General features: G+C 40.2%; 1 long non-coding RNA gene across 1 annotated transcript; it reads right to left on the reverse strand.

The window, feature by feature from the left end:
• Nucleotides 1–16582: 16582 nt before the first annotated feature.
• Nucleotides 16583–17351, reverse strand: LOC116730283 (uncharacterized). Its single transcript, XR_004341294.1, has 2 exons — nt 16793–17351; nt 16583–16709 (listed from the first exon to the last, which is right to left on the reverse strand). It is a non-coding gene; the product is annotated as an uncharacterized LOC116730283 (long non-coding RNA).
• Between the last annotated feature and the right edge of the window lie 1600 nt (nt 17352–18951).

Here is an 18951-nt window from a genome sequence, read left to right on the forward strand (position 1 = left end):
CAATTGTACTATTTAAATATCTAAACATTCTTATTCTTTCTAACGGACAATGTTCTTACGTTATTCTGTATTCATTTTTAAGTTTATTGCTTTAATGTGTTTTTTGTCGTTAGTGTCAAACAGAGACCAAGTAACGGGGGAGATTACGGTTCGGGCTTTTTGCTTCCGAAGCATGAGGAAGCACGAGAAGCCCCATAATTTTTGTTTATTGTATTTTTGAGTTCAGACATATTTAATTAAGAAACCAGAGGTGGGGCGAGTAACACAAATTTTAAAAAGAAAAAGGTTTGTTGCGGTGTGGATGCTTACCTCGTGTAAAATCGGATGTCATCATCAGACCCTGCGAACCTTTGTAATCCGAAGGTAGAATGGATTTTCAGTTCTTCGATCTGGCTTGTTAGGGCTTTTATTTCTTCTTTTAATTTCTGGTTTTCATTTATTACCATGTCCAGGCCAGCTGGTTCTGGGACAGAGCAATAATCGTGATCTGCATACGTGCATTCCACAGGCGGATCAGTTGCGCCGCTGTCCGGCTCTGGTCTGCTCACTCTTTCCCATACACTGGCTCTTCCAGGCTGAACACAGAAGTTGTTCCATTGAAATAGCACAGGGAGGCTCCTTTTTTTTAACCATTCTTCTCCCGCCAGGAGTTTTAGGCTGATGAAACTGATCCGGAGGGAAGTGAAGGCTGCAAACTTTGCTATGCGATGTTAGCTTGATGTTGTCGCGACGAATATTGACAAGCCATCGTTGTTGTAAGTCAGGATCGCTTGGAAATCCATGAAAACTTAAACGACTGTTATATTTAGAAGACGCTGTGCGCCGTGGAACACAACAGTGTTCATGGTATTGCTTAAATTGCCTTTGAAATACGAGTTTATCTTTCCTTGCGGTCATGGTCACTCAAAAGGAAAAAAATGAGCCGTATTTGCGCATGCGGATGTGACGTCAGAGCGGCAGGTGCAAAGAGCCCATAGAAGTAGCGAGCATGTTACCTTGTACAGTGCGCATGCTCACTGAGCATTGTCGTTGTAGTCAGCTGGTGGTTGTCATTCTGGCGAAAAGTGGAGAAAAATATCAAGTGAAACGGAGCAAAAGCCGAACGGATTGAAATATTTTACAGAAACGACAGTAGGTGTCGCTGTTTTCGCTTTATAACTAACAGTGGCGCTTAATTTTATTTAAAATTAGAACAAGTCGATCGTTTCTCCGCAGGTGGAGCGCTCGGATGGAGGCAGAGCCGGAGGACCAGGAGGAGGAAGAGGCGGCTGCCGCCATGCTGTGGTCCATCCAGGAGGCTCTGGAGAGGCAGACCCAGCAGATCGGAGCGTCGGCCTGCGGGGCCACAGCGGTGGTGGACGTCCTGAAGGCCCTCGGAGTGGATGTTGCGCCGGAAGAAGCTGACCGCTGCGTCCAAACCCGCCTGAGGGATATATTATGGGATGTTGGTGCGTGAAGAATAGTTTTTGACATGTTTGCCAGCGAAATGATGTGCAGCTGTTCATTTCTATTGAGACTAGAACGGATAGCAGTGACAGAAAATGTATTTTTTTGTCATCATTTTCTGTATTTAAAAGCTGTTGATTGTGTTGGAGTACAGAGAGTAGAATGTAAATGTGCAAGTTGTAATTTGTAAATAATTTGAAGGGATCTGGATGAATAAACTTTATGTTCAGGTCTTAATTGAGTTACTCGTTACAATCCTAAACAAGTGGGTTTTTAGTGGAGATTTAAAGGAAGTCAGTGTTTCAGCTGTTTTACAGTTTTCTGGAAGTTTGTTCCAAATTTGTGGTGAACAGATGCTGAAAGCTGCTTCTCCTCGTTTGGTTCTGGTTCTGGGGATGCAGAGCAGACCAGAACCGGAAGACCTGAGAGGTCTGGAAGGTTGATACAACAACAGCAGATCTTTAATGTATTGAGCCGTTCAGTGATTTGTAAACTAACAACGGTATTTTAAAGTCTATTCTTTGAGCTACAGGTAGCCAGTGTAGGGACTATAAAACTGGTGTTATGTGCTCTGTCTTCCTGGTTTTAGGATTTTTTTTCTTTGGCTTTTGGCACAATCTGAGAGGTTTCACTTTGTTTTATTGTGTCTGTATGTATTTTATGTTTCAATCTTTTCTATTTTATAATCGCATTGTATTTTATGATTGTGTATAGCACTTTGGTCCTGTCGGTGTATAAAGTGCTTCATAAATAAAGTTGGTATGGTATGGTATGGTATATTCTTAAATATTGAAGCCACACCTCCTCCTTTTTTATGTTTTCTATTCTCACTTAAGAAATTGTAGTTAGGAGGTACGATCGGTTCGTTATTGTCATTCAACCATGTTTCTGTCAGAAACATAACATTGATATTATGCTCAGTGATGAAATCATTAATTAATAGAGCTTTAGCACAGAGAGATCTGGTATTTAAAAGAGTTTAAATGTTTAAGTTTAAGCGAGTTGGAGGCCAAAAGTTCTTCAGTCTGAGGTTTGAATTAGGTCCGCTGTATTTTATATTTCTGTTTTTTTGTAAAAGGTTTTTGTAGCGATCTGGACAGGTAATGTCCTGTTCTGCAGTGCCGGGGGGCCAGACGGGTGTAAAGATAATTTTCTGGACCCGGACTCAGACCTCAGAGACGCAGAGTGATGGATCCTCTGGGGAGTCAGAGGAAGTGAGCTCTGCTACGTGAGCGCTGAGGATTAGAACAAGCAGAAACTGTTATTAGTGGTTTATTGTGTTGCTGAGCAGAAACTTGGTGCAGCTTTGGCTATTTTATAAAAGTCTTTATAGATAAAACTGAATCTGATCAACTTGAAAATCTTTATTAATTTAATGAAATAGTAATGGAAAAAAAATCTTGAAATGTTTAAACATAAATAAGCTATAAACTGAAATGTGAACTGGTTGTTATTTTCCATTTATTTCCTGGTAGTGATGATCAGACAGGATTCTTCTCATTAGCAACACACCTCTGCTGTGAGAGGGGGCGGAGCCACAGGTGGGTCCGGTTCAAGTTCTGGAGAATCGGGTCCAGTTCGTTCCGACTCGGTTTGTGTGAACAGAAGGAGAAGCAAAGATCTGATCAGGTGAGTTTTAACTCCACATTCTTCTGGTTTCCAGTCCTGACTGGGTTTTCTCTCTTTGAGCTGCTGGACAGAACCAGAACTGGGCCTGGTTCTGGTTCTGGTTCTGGTTATGATGCAGAGCTGCAGCACCTGGTTTCAATCAGGAACTCTGATTTTCTCTGAGTTTTCATCTGTAACCCAGACAACAAGCTGAGTTTGCTCCCAGTTTCATAGTGGAGTCAAACTGGTACCAGTAGGTTCTGAGTGTTTGTGGCCCGGCTGAGATATCTGGGTTCCTGATTGGTGGATGGAAAATATTTCAATATGAAGTCAATAATTTATTGATCAGAGAGGATTTCTCTGGGCTTTTATCAGTAGGAAATCCAGATTGAATCAGACATTGTGGATCAAATGCGTTACTTTATGGACTTTCTTTAATATGGAAAACTTGACCTCTTTCTGACCATCGCTCCATTTCTGAGTCTTTCTGGTTTTAAATGTTTGCTCATTAGAAAATCAGAAAATTGTTGGTTGAATCACAGCAATAATTTCCACAGCTGTTTGCCAACTTGCTAGGAAAGCTGTTTTATGTATTTTATATTTGAGTCACTGAATACAATCACGGACATTTCAAATATCCATGTTTTTCCTTTACTCTGATTTTGTTTTAATGAGGAAAATCAAAGTCCCTGGTGAATTAATGAATGAAACGTATTCATACCCCTTTAAATTTCTCACTCTGTTTCATTGCAGCCATTTGCTAATCTCAGAAAAGTTCATATTATTTCTCATTAATGTATACTCAGCATCAGAGGTGTGACCAAGTCACTGTGTTGCAAGTCTCAAGTAAGTCTCAAGTCTCTGTCCTCAAGTCCGAGTCAAGTCTCAAGTAAAGACAGGCAAAAGTCGAGTCAAGTCTCAAGTCAGGAACCTTTAATTTCAAGTCATTTCGAGTCGTTTTTATTTATTTATTTTTAATAATTTGCAATTATATATAATATTCAAATATTAGACCATTTGTTCTTTTTAAAATATGTATTTGAGGTTCATTTGTGATCCTCTTATTCATCTGGTATTCTTCAAATCTGTCAGAAGTAAACAGATGTCAGAAAATAAATTACAGCCTTTCATGAATTACATTTGACTTCAGTTTACTCCTTCTATTCATAAATAAACATCAACACTACAACAATCATAGTTTTCAAAAAATGAAATAAGTATAAATGAAGTTATCACAAGTAAACTCAGGAAGGTCTGGTGCATTTATTTTTCTGCTTTCATTTCTAAGTATGTTAGTTTCAGTCCTCCGTAAATATGGGACAGACATTCTAAACACAAAATTTATTTGGGACAGTCACTGTATTTGGTCTTTTTTTTTTTTCCCAGCAAAGCTATACTACTTGGAAATGGGTTCTGTGCGACATGTGACAGTCACGCCGGTCAGTGCATTAAGTCAAAAACAGTTGACTTAATGCACTGACTGCAGTAAACAATATATTGTCAATATAATTTCCCAACGTAGATGTCTTCAAATACACCAACCATCCTTAGATGATACTAGACCCGGCTCATCATCATGATGGGACAGAGAGACTCTGTTCCCTGTGTTCAGGTCCAGAATCTGCTTTCTGTTCCGGAGCCCCGCTCACTATCCACCGGCTTCCTGAGCTAACACGGTGCACATTATTTGTGGAGGCATTTGAAGGACCGGATTTATGGTAAATCATCACCAATTTAACCCGGAGTACACATGCTAACACGAAGTTAGCTAAAGTCAACTATCTTACAGCAAAAGAAAAGTGCCACCTACCGATCTTTGTGAAGCTTCAAATGCCGGACAAAGTTGGACGTCGTGGCATCTCCATCCGATATTCTCCTCTTGCATGTTTTACAAGTTGCAGTTCGTTTTTTAGTCGAAAGTTCATAACCTACATAGCCAAAAGAAATTACTCGCGGAAGCATATTCCAGCGGTTATTTCGTATTTCGTTCCCTGAGCTCTGTAGCTTTGCCGCGTTTTTTTAAACGTCCAAATCCTGTTAATTTGATTGGTTGTGCTGCAGCTACGTACACATACATACATACATAAGGAGAGAGGAAAACCATAGTGACGGTCTGCGCATATGGAGTGAGTGAAATTAATTAATGACGCCACTTTATAAATAATGTGTTTTAAATTTTAAGACTTTGAGTAAAAAATATCAAGTCTTTTCAAGTAAACAGCTTCAAGTCGAGTCAAGTCCCAAGTCAATGGCATGAAAGTCAAAGTCAAGTCCGAGTCTTTGAGCATTTTTTCAAGTCAAGTCTCAAGTCGTGATTTTAACGACTCGAGTCTGACTCGAGTCCAAGTCATGTGACTCGAGTCCCCACCTCTGCTCAGCATCCCCTCTTGACAGAAAACATACAGAATTGTAGAAAGCTTTGTAAATTTATAAAAAAAAAAGAAAAACTGAAACATCACATGGTCATAAGTATTCAGACCTTTTGCTCAGTAGAAACCCCTTTTTAGCTTGTACAGCCATGAGTCTTCTTGGAAATGATGCAACTGGTTTTTCACAGCTGGATTTGGGGATCCTCTGCCACTCCTCCTTCAGAACCTCTCCAGTTCCATCGGGTCGGATGGTGAATGTTGGCGTCACGAATGGTCATAGAGTTGGATGCAGGCATGCATAACAAATCACATTTTATTTTAAATACATTTACATTTTTCAAGAGTACATTGCCAATATGTACTTGTACAGAATTGTACAAATTGTCAATGCATTCAAAATTTGCAGACAACATGCTTATGAAAATTAGTACAATGAAACAATAGGTACACTTTAGAGGAAATGTGAAAAATATTTAACCAAGGACAGAGTATTGTTTTAATTTAATATCACAGTATTCCAGTATTATTGCAAACATACTGACATTTCTCCTTCCTAAGAACAGTGAGGATCAACGGCAGAACATTCCCATTCACTGCACTTTACAGAAACCTACAAAAAAAGAACACTTGTATTTTAAAGAGTACAGACAAATGGCAAAGAAAAAAGTCTGACTTACAATTTTAAGACGTAGCGGACTCGCTATGCATGTGACATCATCGGAACCGATGATGATTGGGACCGGATGCCTGGGGTGGGGAAACATTTCTAGGTTACTTCTTTACCTGTTTATGTTAGAAGTAGAAAAAATAGTCAGCAATATCATAGAATCAGTTGATGTTGAGGCATCAACTATGAAGCTGTTTTCAGTGAGGTCTTAAGGGAGACAATCTACCATAAAATCTTTCCATCCATGATCTGAACACGTTGATCCCTGCAGGGTGGTGAGGGGGGCCGGTGGGGCCCAGCTCCAGCTGTCACCAGACGAGAGGCGGGGTTCACCCTGGACAGGTCACCAGTCCATCGCAGGCACTGAAAGCTAACAATGAATAAAATGTATGAAAGAGAAATGATAAATTAACAAGGAGAATAAATTATGTCCAATTATTTTAAAATCAAATCATGTTTACTAATTGCAGTGATTTATAATTGCTGACATCAGAGACTCAGAACCTGGTTTTAGAGGAAGAATTGAGCTGAATCAGAAAAACTGAAGTATATTTTGAGGTTGTCAATAACATTCCTCTGTGGGATCCAAAAGTCAAGATTCTGAGAGTAGCGTTGTTGTCTTGTAATAGGAAGGGCGTAGGTTCGATTTCATCTTCCTCTTGCCACGTGTCAACGTGCTTTGGCACCACTGTTTGTATATGTTGGGCCTCCCAGCTGTGGTGTTTATCTGTATATGGCAGCCTGAGTCTGTTGAATGTGTAGGTCACTCATAGCACAAAGGCTTCAGCCTGGATGTATTATTGCGTTTTAAATATATAACATGTTTTCAGACTCTACACTGGTTTCCAAAATATAAACTCTCCAGCTTTTATTTAGCAGCTGAACCAAAATCTGCAAAATAAAAATCCAACTGTTTTGTCAGTTGATCCGAATTTCCGAACGCGGCTCCCCGCATCTCAGACCACGGCTCCGACCTTTATTTCAAATAAAAAAACCCTACTGTATTGTTTTTACCTCTAAAATATATATTTCTCAAATATCAATTGTTACAGCTAATGGTGGATCCATTTAAGTAAATTTAAAGCAGGTACACTCTGCGGTCGGAGCCGCGGTCGGAGTCCCGTTCGGGGCATTTCCGACCGCACTTCCGAACGGGACTCCGACCGCAGAGTGTACTTGCTTTAAATTTACTTAAATGGATCCACGATTAGCTGTAACAATTGATATTTGAGAAATATATATTTTAGAGGTAAAAACAATACAGTAGTTTGTTTTTTTTAAAATAAATGTTAATAAAATATTGTCACATGGACATCCAGGTTGTTGAATTGTACTTAAAAGTATGTATGTGTATATATGTACACACACACACACACACACACACGCCCACACACAGGCATGTGTGTGTGTGTGTGGCCCGGTTCTCCTTCAGAACCAAGTTGCTGGCTTCATGGAGCTGTGGTTCTGGTTTCCTCCTGATCAGAACCAACAAACTCTGACAGCAGATTTCTACAAACTCTCTTAAAGCTGCAGCTTCTCAGTGGGAGGAGAATGGTTCAGGCTTCCTGATTGGACACAGAGACAGCAATCAGCCAATCAGAGGAGCAGCAGCTTGCTGTGTTCCTGCGTTTGTGTTGGTGTGAAGATGAGTGTTGTTGCTGTGTCCATGTCTCCAGGAAGTCCAGCTGGACTCCAGCCGTCCAACATGTCTAGAGACAGTGGTCCTCATCCATCAAACTGTGGCAGCAGCAGATCTGATCTCAGATCTGTTTGCTCTCTCAGCTCAACAGGAAACAACTGATCGGGTTCATCCTGGTCACAGCTCTGAGATCAGTCTGACTGCAGCCTGGAAACCATCTACTGGATGTGCTGCGTCACTGACTGCTGCTGGAGAGAGGCCGGAAACACTCACTGATCTGCTCTCTCCTTCCTTCTTCTCTCTGCAGGTTCTGATCTCTGTGAAGTAGAGAATGGTCTCAGTGTCCTGCTGATCCTCAGAGGTTGAAGCTGCAGCAGTTTGAGTCTAAAGAGACTCTGACTGGATCATGATGATGACCTCTGACCTCCAAGGTTTTCCTCCCGTTTATTTTCTCGTGTCTGTCATTTATTGTTTGTCTCTTTGGATCAATAAAGATCCAATTCAAACTGGGCTCCATTTAGAGGCTTCGTGGAGTTTTGATCTGAACTGGATTCAACTGGAAAGTTGATCTTTTTTCTCTCTGATTCATTTTCATCCTGGAACCAGAAATGGTCTGAGAATGGAAACATGGGAATCATTTTCAGTTCAGCTTTGAAGCCATGAAAGACACTTCAAACCTCTTTTCTCTGCTGCTTCGTCCTTCTGCTGACATGAAAATGTTCCTCAAAGCTCCACAGATAAAAAGATGCTTCACTGGAAACTGCAGCGAAACTTCAGCTTCCATCAGAGAAAACCAGTTTAACCAGTTTAGAAACTGGATGTCCTACAGAAACTCTGATCTTAGAGCAGTTTTCAGAAACATGTGGAACCTGGAAAATAAAGATTTTATATATTTTATGTTCATTGTAAAAGCTAAATCTTGAAGTTTTACGTCATCATTGATTCTCAGCTTTAATTTCTCTCAGTTTGTTTTGGTTTTTACTTTTTAACTCCATATTTCATGTTTTGAGTTTTCTAGAGAACTTCAGGCTCTTTACTGTGATTTTACTGATTTATTCAAACCTCAGAGAATCACTGGGATAATGTGCTGATTGGTTCATGTTTGATTTTCATAATTCTTCTAATGTAATGTGGGTTGCTGGGTGTTTAACGACCAAATAAAGTTTTTAAAAAATCTTTGTGTATTTTTTATGCAGCTGACTGTGTACACATATAATAACTAAACCTTCGTGTTAATCCTCCATGCCATTTTTGCTGTATTATAGGTTTTCACATTTAGTTTCACAGCTTAGATTAGTAAAAGCAGAAACATCTCAAGTTGATTTCAGCTTTAAGCTACTAATTTAGCCAGCAGTTTATTTTGCAGTATTCAGACTGAAGATGTTTTTTTAATAAAACAGATGAGAATCAATCTTTTCAATCAAAACTCGATTAATTAAATCGGCTATTGAATTAGAATAATAACTTGTATAAAACTGCCATTTCTGTCTGGTTAATGGTGGCAGCAGATCCTGCAGGGGGCGCTCTGGGGCCTCAGTGTTCAGGTCGGTTACAGTCACATCTCCCAGACTCCTGAATCTTCTGGTTCCTTCCTGAAATGATTTCCTGCAATAAAATGTTGGTTGGAAATGTGCAGAAAACTGAGAAAAACCTGAAAAAGTTCAAATGTGACCTAAAGTTTTACAGCTCAACTCATACAAAGGAAAACATGAAAATAAAGGTGTTTATTGTCACCTGGAAGGAGGCGGAGCCTCAGGCTGGGTCAGGGGGCGGAGCCTCAGGTGTGTCAGCTCTACTCAGGTTTGGATCAGAACCGGTTCGGACTCCATGCAGCAGCAGAGCAGAGTCTGTATATTTTTGTTATTTAATACATTATCTTAAGAAAACGAAATTGATAGAAAGGCTATAAGGTTTCTTTTTCTTTTTTGGGGGGGGGCTTGGGAGTAATATATATGTAGCATCCCGATCCACACTCCATTCCAGTTCATGGCGGTAATGCACATCAATAAGTTGCTTGTCAACCGCCAAAAAAGAAGAAGAAGAAGAAGAAGAAGAAGAAGAGCAGCGTCTGGATCAGGTGAGTGTTTTGCCGATGTTTTATTTACAATGTGAAATTAATCCACAGCATAAACAACTAAGCAGGTGTAAGTGAACCAGGGTGTGATATTATTTAAAACAATGTGGTTGCAAGGAAGTAATTTGGTAAGACTTTATTTGAAGGGGTGCACGTAAAAAGGACATAGGATTCTTTATAAATGTTGTCATGAAATGACACTTTTTATACAGGGTTTACACTTTTAATTGACTTTTATGTAATGTTTTAGCATAGTGTGCATAAAAATCTCATTATTTACCAAAAAATTGACAAAGTTTACACTTTTACTGTGTGGATTATTGAACAAAACTATAACGCTGCCCTTAGATCAAATATAACTCGGATTAAATTAATGAATGAAATATAAATCAGTATTCCTGGATGTAGAAAATGTTTCTGTAAGGATGCAGTTGTGACCTCACACCCCTAGGGTGCGCTAGCGGCCGCGCTGTTTCTCTACTCTCTTGGAATGGGCTCTTTGCACCTCAGCTTCCGCGTTCGGGGAAAAGCGGCTCATTTTTGTCCGGTCTATTAAAGATGTCATTTTACAGTCGGTGTTTGCAGGGCTTGCCAAAGCTAAACAATTAACGATGTACATCGTATTGTAAGGCGGGATCTAAAGCCCCATCAAGCAAACTGGAAAAAGGTTTTAAGATGTACGTATCGTCATACATTCATGGATATGAAGGTGAGTCTTACTTTAAAGTTCTTTAAACTTCGTGGCTAACATTAGCTTTAGCTTATGCTAATAGGCAATATTCTCGGACATTTTACTAATACAATTGACTATTTAAATATCTAAACATTTATTCTTTCTAACGGGACAATGTTCTTACGGTATTACTGTATTCATTTTTAAGTTTATTGCTTTAATGTGTTTTTGTCGTTAGTGTCAAACAGAGAGCGACAAGTAACGGGGGAGATTACGGTTCGGGCTTTTTGCTTCCGAAGCATGAGGAAGCACGAGAAGCCCCATAATTTTTGTTTATTGTATTTTTGAGTTCAGACATATTTAATTAAGAAACAGAGGTGGGCGAGGGCGAGTAACACAAATTTCAAAAGTTTAGAAAAAGGTTTGTTGCGGTGTGGATGCTTACCTCGTGTAAAATCATCGGATGTCATCATCAGACCCTGCGAACCTTTGTAATCCGAAGGTAGAATGGATTTTCAGTTCTTCGATCTGGCTTGTAGGGCTTTTATTTCTTCTTTAATTTCTGGTTTTCATTTATTACCATGTCCAGGCCAGCTGGTTCTGGGACAGAGCAATAATCGTGATCTGCATACGTGCATTCCACAGGCGGATCAGTTGCGCCGCTGTCCGGCTCTGGTCTGCTCACTTCTCCCATACACTGGCTCTTCCAGGCTGAACACAGAAGTTGTTCCATTGAAATAGCACAGGGAGGCTCCTTTTTTTTAACCATTCTTCTCCCGCCAGGAGTTTTAGGCTGATGAAACTGATCCGGAGGGAAGTGAAGGCTGCAAACTTTGCTATGCGATGTTAGCTTGATGTTGTCGCGACGAATATTGACAAGCCATCGTTGTTGTAAGTCAGGATCGCTTGGAAATCCATGAAAACTTAAACGACTGTTATATTTAGAAGACGCTGTGCGCCGTGGAACACAACAGTGTTCATGGTATTGCTTAAATTGCCTTTGAAATACGAGTTTATCTTTCCTTGCGGTCATGGTCACTCAAAAGGAAAAAAATGAGCCGTATTTGCGCATGCGGATGTGACGTCAGAGCGGCAGGTGCAAAGAGCCCATAGAAGTAGCGAGCATTTACCTTGTACAGTGCGCATGCTCACTGAGCATTGTCGTTGTAGTCAGCTGGTGGTTGTCATTCTGGCGAAAAGTGGAGAAAAATATCAAGTGAAACGGAGCAAAAGCCGAACGGATTGAAATGAAATTTTACAGAAACGACAGTAGGTGTCGCTGTTTTCGCTTTATAACTAACAGTGGCGCTTAATTTTATTTAAAATTAGAACAAGTTGATCGTTTCCTCCGAGGTGGAGCGCTCGGATGGAGGCAGAGCCGGAGGACCAGGAGGAGGAAGAGGCGGCTGCCGCCATGCTGTGGTCCATCCAGGAGGCTCTGGAGAGGCAGACCCAGCAGATCGGAGCGTCGGCCTGCGGGCCACAGCGGTGGTGGACGTCCTGAAGGCCCTCGGAGTGGATGTTGCGCCGGAAGAAGCTGACCGCTGCGTCCAAACCCGCCTGAGGGATATATTATGGGATGTTGGTGCGTGGTGAAGAATAGTTTTTGACATGTTTGCCAGCGAAATGATGTGCAGCTGTTCATTTCTATTGAGACTAGAACGGATAGCAGTGACAGAAAATGTATTTTTTTGTCATCATTTTCTGTATTTAAAAGCTGTTGATTGTGTTGGAGTACAGAGAGTAGAATGTAAATGTGCAAGTTGTAATTTGTAAATAATTTGAAGGGATCTGGATGAATAAACTTTATGTTCAGGTCTTAATTGAGTTACTCGTTACAATCCTAAACAAGTGGGTTTTTAGTGGAGATTTAAAGGAAGTCAGTGTTTCAGCTGTTTTACAGTTTTCTGGAAGTTTGTTCCAAATTTGTGGTGAACAGATGCTGAAAGCTGCTTCTCCTCGTTTGGTTCTGGTTCTGGGGATGCAGAGCAGACCAGAACCGGAAGACCTGAGAGGTCTGGAAGGTTGATACAACAACAGCAGATCTTTAATGTATTGAGCCGTTCAGTGATTTGTAAACTAACAACGGTATTTTAAAGTCTATTCTTTGAGCTACAGGTAGCCAGTGTAGGGACTATAAAACTGGTGTTATGTGCTCTGTCTTCCTGGTTTTAAGATTTTTTTTCTTTGGCTTTTGGCACAATCTGAGAGGTTTCACTTTGTTTTATTGTGTCTGTATGTATTTTATGTTTCAATCTTTTCTATTTTATAATCGCATTGTATTTTATGATTGTGTATAGCACTTTGGTCCTGTCGGTGTATAAAGTGCTTCATAAATAAAGTTGGTATGGTATGGTATGGTATATTCTTAAATATTGAAGCCACACCTCCTCCTTTTTTATGTTTTCTATTCTCACTTAAGAAATTGTAGTTAGGAGGCGCTGATTCAATTAGTACGATCGGTTCATTATTGTCATTCAACCATGTTTCTGTCAGAAACATAACATTGATATTATGCTCAGTGATGAAATCATTAATTAATAGAGCTTTAGCACAGAGAGATGTGGTATTTAAAAGAGTTTAAATGTTTAAGTTTAAGTGAGTTGGAGGCCAAAGGTTCTTCAGTCTGAGGTTTGAATTAGGTCTGCTGTATTTTATATTTCTGTTTTTTGTAAAAGGTTTTTGTAGCGATCTGGACAGGTAATGTCCTGTTCTGCAGTGCCGGGGGGCCAGACGGGTGTAAAGATAATTTTCTGGACCCGGACTCAGACCTCAGAGACGCAGAGTGATGGATCCTCTGGGGAGTCAGAGGCAGGAGGCTTAAATGAAGTGAGCTCTGCTACTTGAGCGCTGAGGATTAGAACAAGCAGAAACTGTTATTAGTGGTTTATTGTGTTGCTGAGCAGAAACTTGGTGCAGCTTTGGCTATTTTATAAAAGTCTTTATAGATAAAACTGAATCTGATCAACTTGAAAATCTTTATTAATTTAATGAAATAGTAATGGAAAAAAAATCTTGAAATGTTTAAACATAAATAATCTTTAAACTGAAATGTGAACTGGTTGTTATTTTCCATTTATTTCCTGGTAGTGATGATCAGCTCTCTCCTTCCTTCTTCTCTCTGCAGGTTCTGATCTCTGTGAAGTAGAGAATGGTCTCCGTGTCCTGCTGATCCTCAGAGGTTGAAGCTGCAGCAGTTTGAGTCTAAAGAGACTCTGACTGGATCATGATGATGACCTCTGACCTCCAAGGTTTTCCTCCCGTTTATTTTCTCGTGTCTGTCATTTATTGTTTGTCTCTTTGGATCAATAAAGATCCAGTTCAAACTGGGCTCCATTTAGAGCAGGCATGTCCAAAGTCCGGCCCGGGGGCCAATCACGGCCCGCGGTCAGATTTCATACGGCCCGCAGCTTCGGTCTCATAATGTATTATTTATGGCCCGCCTGCACTGTGAAACAGAATAAATAAATCATAAAACTTGAAACTGTAATTCCTCCTTTCACCAAATGGTGGCAGCACCACTTTAATACTATCAGTCTCTGCCTCCGTGCAGCAAACCCCTCTCCACTCATTTCTGCCATGGCCACTGCAAAGAAAACAAGGAAAGTTGACAGTGAGGGCCGCCGCTTTCAAGAGAGATGGGAATTACAATACTTCTTTTCTGAAAATCAAGGCAATTGTGCTTGTCTAATTTGTAATGAGACGGTTGCCTTGTTTAAGGATTTTGACGTAAAGAGACACTACCAGACTAAACATGCTAACACATACAACAAGCTAACAGGGAGTGACCGTGCTGAAAAACTGAAGCAGCTCCAAGCTGCACTGGCATCACAACAGCGATTTCTTTGGGCCTGAGTCAAAAGAAAATACCACCAAAGCAAGCTACGTTAATGTTAACAGCTAAACATGGCAAACCTTTTACTGAAGATACATTTATCAAAACTGTGTTTTGAAAATGGTGGAGAACATTTGCCCTGAGAAGAAGCAAGAATTTGCAAATGTTTGCCTGGCACGTAACAGTGTGGCACTGAGAGTTGAGGACATGAAACTGAGTGTTTTGAACGGTAACGTCTGTCACTATCAGCAGCGAAAAGCCAAAAGAACATTTATGCACTTGGATTTATGGCACTTATTTTTATTAAACTCTTGAGTAAGATTTGGTTATGAACCTGTAGATGAAAACTATTAATTTCTGAAAGATATTGTAAATGACAAGAGCAAAATTCACTTGTTTTAAGATTTAATAATAACAGACAACTTTGCATTATATAACACCTGTTTAAAATGTTCTTGAGGCAAAGATATTTTAAACTCATGTAAATTTAAGGTATTTCAAAAGCAGAATGTTTTTAGAGTTGTTCTCATCTGCCTGACTGGCTTATATTTGGTTTTTTTGTCATTTGAAAATAAAGATAATTGTAACAATGAAAATTGTTTTATAAGTGCATGACTTTTGTAGTTAAAAAATGTCCGAACAAACTATTGGCCCCGGGCATCTTGACTTTATCAAATCTGGCCCTCTTTGCAAAAAGTTTGGACACCCCTGATTTAGAGGCTTCACGGTGATTTGATCTGAACTGGATTCAACTGGAAAGTTGATCTTTTTCTCTCTGATTCATTTTCATCCTGGAACCAGAAATGGTCTGAGAATGGAAACATGGGAGCCATTTTCAGTTCAGCTTTGAAGCCATGGAAGCCACTTCAAACCTCTTTTCTCTGCTGCTTCGTCCTTCTGTTGACATGAAAATGTTCCTCAAAGCTCCACAGATAAAAAGATGCTTCACTGGAAACTGCAGCGAAACTTCAGCTTCCATCAGAGAAACCAGTTTAACCAGTTTAGAACTGGATGTCCTACAGAAACTCTGATCTTAGAGCAGTTTTCAGGAACATGTGGAACCTGGAAAAAAAAGATTTTATATATTTTATGTTCATTGTAAAAGCTAAATCTTGGAAGTTTTACGTCATCATTGATTCTCAGCTTTAATTTCTCTCAGTTTGTTTTGGTTTTTACTTTTTAACTCCATATTTCATGTTTTGAGTTTTCTAGAGAACTTCGGGCTCTTTACTGTGATTTTACTGATTTATTCAAACCTCAGAGAATCACTGGGATAATGTGCTGATTGGTTCATGTTTGATTTTCATAATTCTTCTAATGTAATGTGGGTTGCTGGATGTTTAACGACCAAATAAAGTTTTAAAAATCTTTGTGTATTTTTTATGCAGCTGACTGTGTACACATATAATAAATAAATAAACTTGTCTTGTACATTCTGCGTCTTCTTCTCACACTTTTTGCCTGAGAGGAGAGTCTCTCCCTCAACCTAGGTACCCTTAGTTTAAACTTTAAGGTTTAAAGAGCTGTTGCTCTTTTTGCTTCAGCGATTAAATATTCCTTTTCTTTCCTTCTTTCTGTGCAACCATGAAAGCTGTGATCCCACCCGGCCCGGCTCAGTTGTTACCTGGTACCAGGAGAAGTTGGTTCTGATGCACCATACATCTGAAATAAAGTTGCTTGTCGCAGCCTTTCGTTCCAAAAAAGCAAAAAATAAAAACTCCAATAAAGGCTGTGGGTGGTAACAGGCGGTTTGGGATCTGTACGCACTTTGACTCGATTCATTTATTGTAAAAGTAGAAATAAAGGTCTTGTAACTTAGTTGAAATGAAAAATAATCTCAATTTAATGTTTGAAGGTGTAAACAAGTGTTCAAAAAAAAAAAAATCATTCTACCAAACCTCCCGTCCACACCAGACATCCACCAAACAATCCACCCAGCACCCGTGTGTGTTTTGGTGGGAGGGTCTAACAATTAACAACGTAAATTAAACAATTCCAAATATAAAAATTAATTACAAATTTTGATTCTAAATTAACTTAAATATATTCCAACTACCCAAAGAACAAAACAAAATTGGTAGAAATTATAAACTACAAAACCTTAGCATAAATGGCCACGACAGTTGCTCCTAAAGTCATCAGTTGGACCTGTCTGGTTCTTCATCTGGTCTCTGTCATGTTGTTTTGAACTCTCCGAACCCACATGCAAAGACTCTCTCAGGAGATCAGATTAAAGATTTATTTACAAAAGACAATTGGGTGTGTAATGCAGGAGCGTCTGATCAGGAGCGGACCGGTGTGATCGAACAGCTGGTAGGTGGGCGTAACTCGTCAGGGAGCTCAGCGGATGGAACTGCAAATCCCGTACTTCGCATGGAGTGTCCAGACAACAGGGAGCCTAGGAATCACAGAAAGGTACAGGACAGGTAAGCGTGCGAAACAGACTGGATATCTTTCTAGAGATCTCAGGACCAGATGTACCACAAAGGCGACAACACTTTGGCGACGAAGTGCCGGGAACCCGCTCCTAATATGCTCCCGCTGATGATCCACAGGTGTGCCGAAACACACCTGTGGAGAGGGTGTGTGAATACGGCAGCGAGCTCTCGAACGCCACCTAGAAGGAAACCAGAGGAACTGCTGAAGCCGCAGATCCTGACAGTCTCTGGTAGTTCAGGCAAGATGAAGAAGTTCCAATAGGTTCCAAATCTCATTATTTCTCAAGCAAATGATGCTGAGGGGTGCTGGTCAGGTCCTGAAACTGTTAAACGGACCTGGGTGGTGCACACAGAATGGAAAATTGGTGAAGTACAAAAAGAAGTGCTCATTTGACCAAACTTGATTCGTATTCTCCCTCCAACCCTCTGCAGGTCCCCGCCATGTTTGGTGGTCCTAGCCCATTCCTTTCATGTAGCTGCCATAGACTCCCGTTCATTTTTCGACCTAGTCAAAGTCTGGCTAGGAACGTCTTATCGAGCTGGGACTTAACCCTAACTTCAGTGGCCTCTTACCTCAACCAGGTTTCAACACATTTTGATTTGTTTTTTAGCTCAATTTTTTAAATAAATCAGCTGAGCTTTAAAAACTCGTCTGAGTTTCTGTTGAATGAAGGAGCTTTGCCTCAATGCTGCTCGGCTCACCAGGAATTGGCCTTAAAAGTAAATGTTTAAACAGATTTTCTCTCCTTTTACTTTTTAAGGAGTAAAAAGGAACAGATGAACTCATGTTCCTTCATGTTTATTGGAATAAACATGAGTTCATTCCAATAAACTCATGTTATTGGAATGAACTCAGCTCAGCTTTAAAAAGTCATCTCAGTGATAACTGTTGGATGATGGAGTTTTATCTTAATGCTTCTCTGAAGGGGCTTGAATTTGGTTTTAAAAGTCTGATATTTTAACCAAGTTTTATTTTGTTTTATTTGTCTTTTCAAACTCTGTTTTGAAGACAGAAATCACAGCTCAGCTTCTGATTTCATTGTTGAGCTCCTGCTAGGTGCCAGAAATGTGTATTATCACGGTTCTGAACATCAGAAATGGACTTTAAAAAACCCAGAATGCATTGCATGGTGGGGCTTCATATTTTAGCTTCTAGTTCAGCTGTTTTTGCTGCAACCCCTAACAAACCATATACTGTTTTCATCAAAATGAACTCCTCTATCAAACTAGATGACTTAGAATGAATTTGGAAACTTGTAGAAAATCAGCACCATGAGTCAGAATAGGGTGTTTATTGTTGAACTGTTGCCTGCTGCGAGCTTCAACACGAAAAAAAAAACCTCCTGCTGGCTGCTTTGGGTAAGTACCCTTACCTATTAATGTGGTCATGGAGTTACAACGGAGCATTCTAGAGGTCTTGCGGTGTATGATGGCACTAGAATGGCTCTTTGGTTTCGTTTCAGGGATGATGGTTTGAACCCCAGCAAGTGTCTAGAGATCTGGAAGGCAGCAGCTGGTCCAGGTTCTTCTTCCTTGGGACAATGGCTGGGTGATGATGACTTGGTATGACTGCTAATGCTCATCCTCCTGGTTAGCGTTATGACGGGGAGCCATACCAATCTGGTGCAGAACTGCTGGTGCGCAGTTCATTTTGGCTAGCTTGATAAAGGTGAGTCGGTGCCCCACCAAGCAGACTCCCAGTACTCTACACAGACCAGCAGAGAATCAATCAATGCAGAGCATGCTGCATGTTAACCTTGCAGTGTTAACGGATAGCACGTGGGAAAGGTGACTCGGGAGTCTTGAATGCAGTCCAATCTTCTATAGCCTCACAAGCTAAACCAAGACCATTTTGGCAGCTTCCATGCAGAAAAGCATGATGCTCTTCTTTGTGTGTCACACATTGGTCTTTGCAGTACAACAGCCAGCTATTGGCTATAGCGAGATCCTTAATTAGTACCCTCAATTTCCATTTTTTGCCACTTGTGTGGTAGCAACTCATAAGGTCAATTACACCCATCTTGGAGTTGTATATATGGACAATACTGGGTTGTGAGATGGTCACTTATTTCAGTTTGACGTCTTTGTGAGGTGTCTTCTTGCAGGGTTAGGTAATTATGCAAGTAGTGGCATGCTAACCCTGTGCCACTACCTTTTTTTTTTTTTTTTTACCAGAATACTGTTTGGATCAGATGCCTCCAT

Source organism: Xiphophorus hellerii, chromosome 2 (assembly GCF_003331165.1).
Source record: "Xiphophorus hellerii strain 12219 chromosome 2, Xiphophorus_hellerii-4.1, whole genome shotgun sequence".
In the NCBI taxonomy this organism is placed as follows: Eukaryota; Metazoa; Chordata; class Actinopteri; order Cyprinodontiformes; family Poeciliidae; genus Xiphophorus; species Xiphophorus hellerii.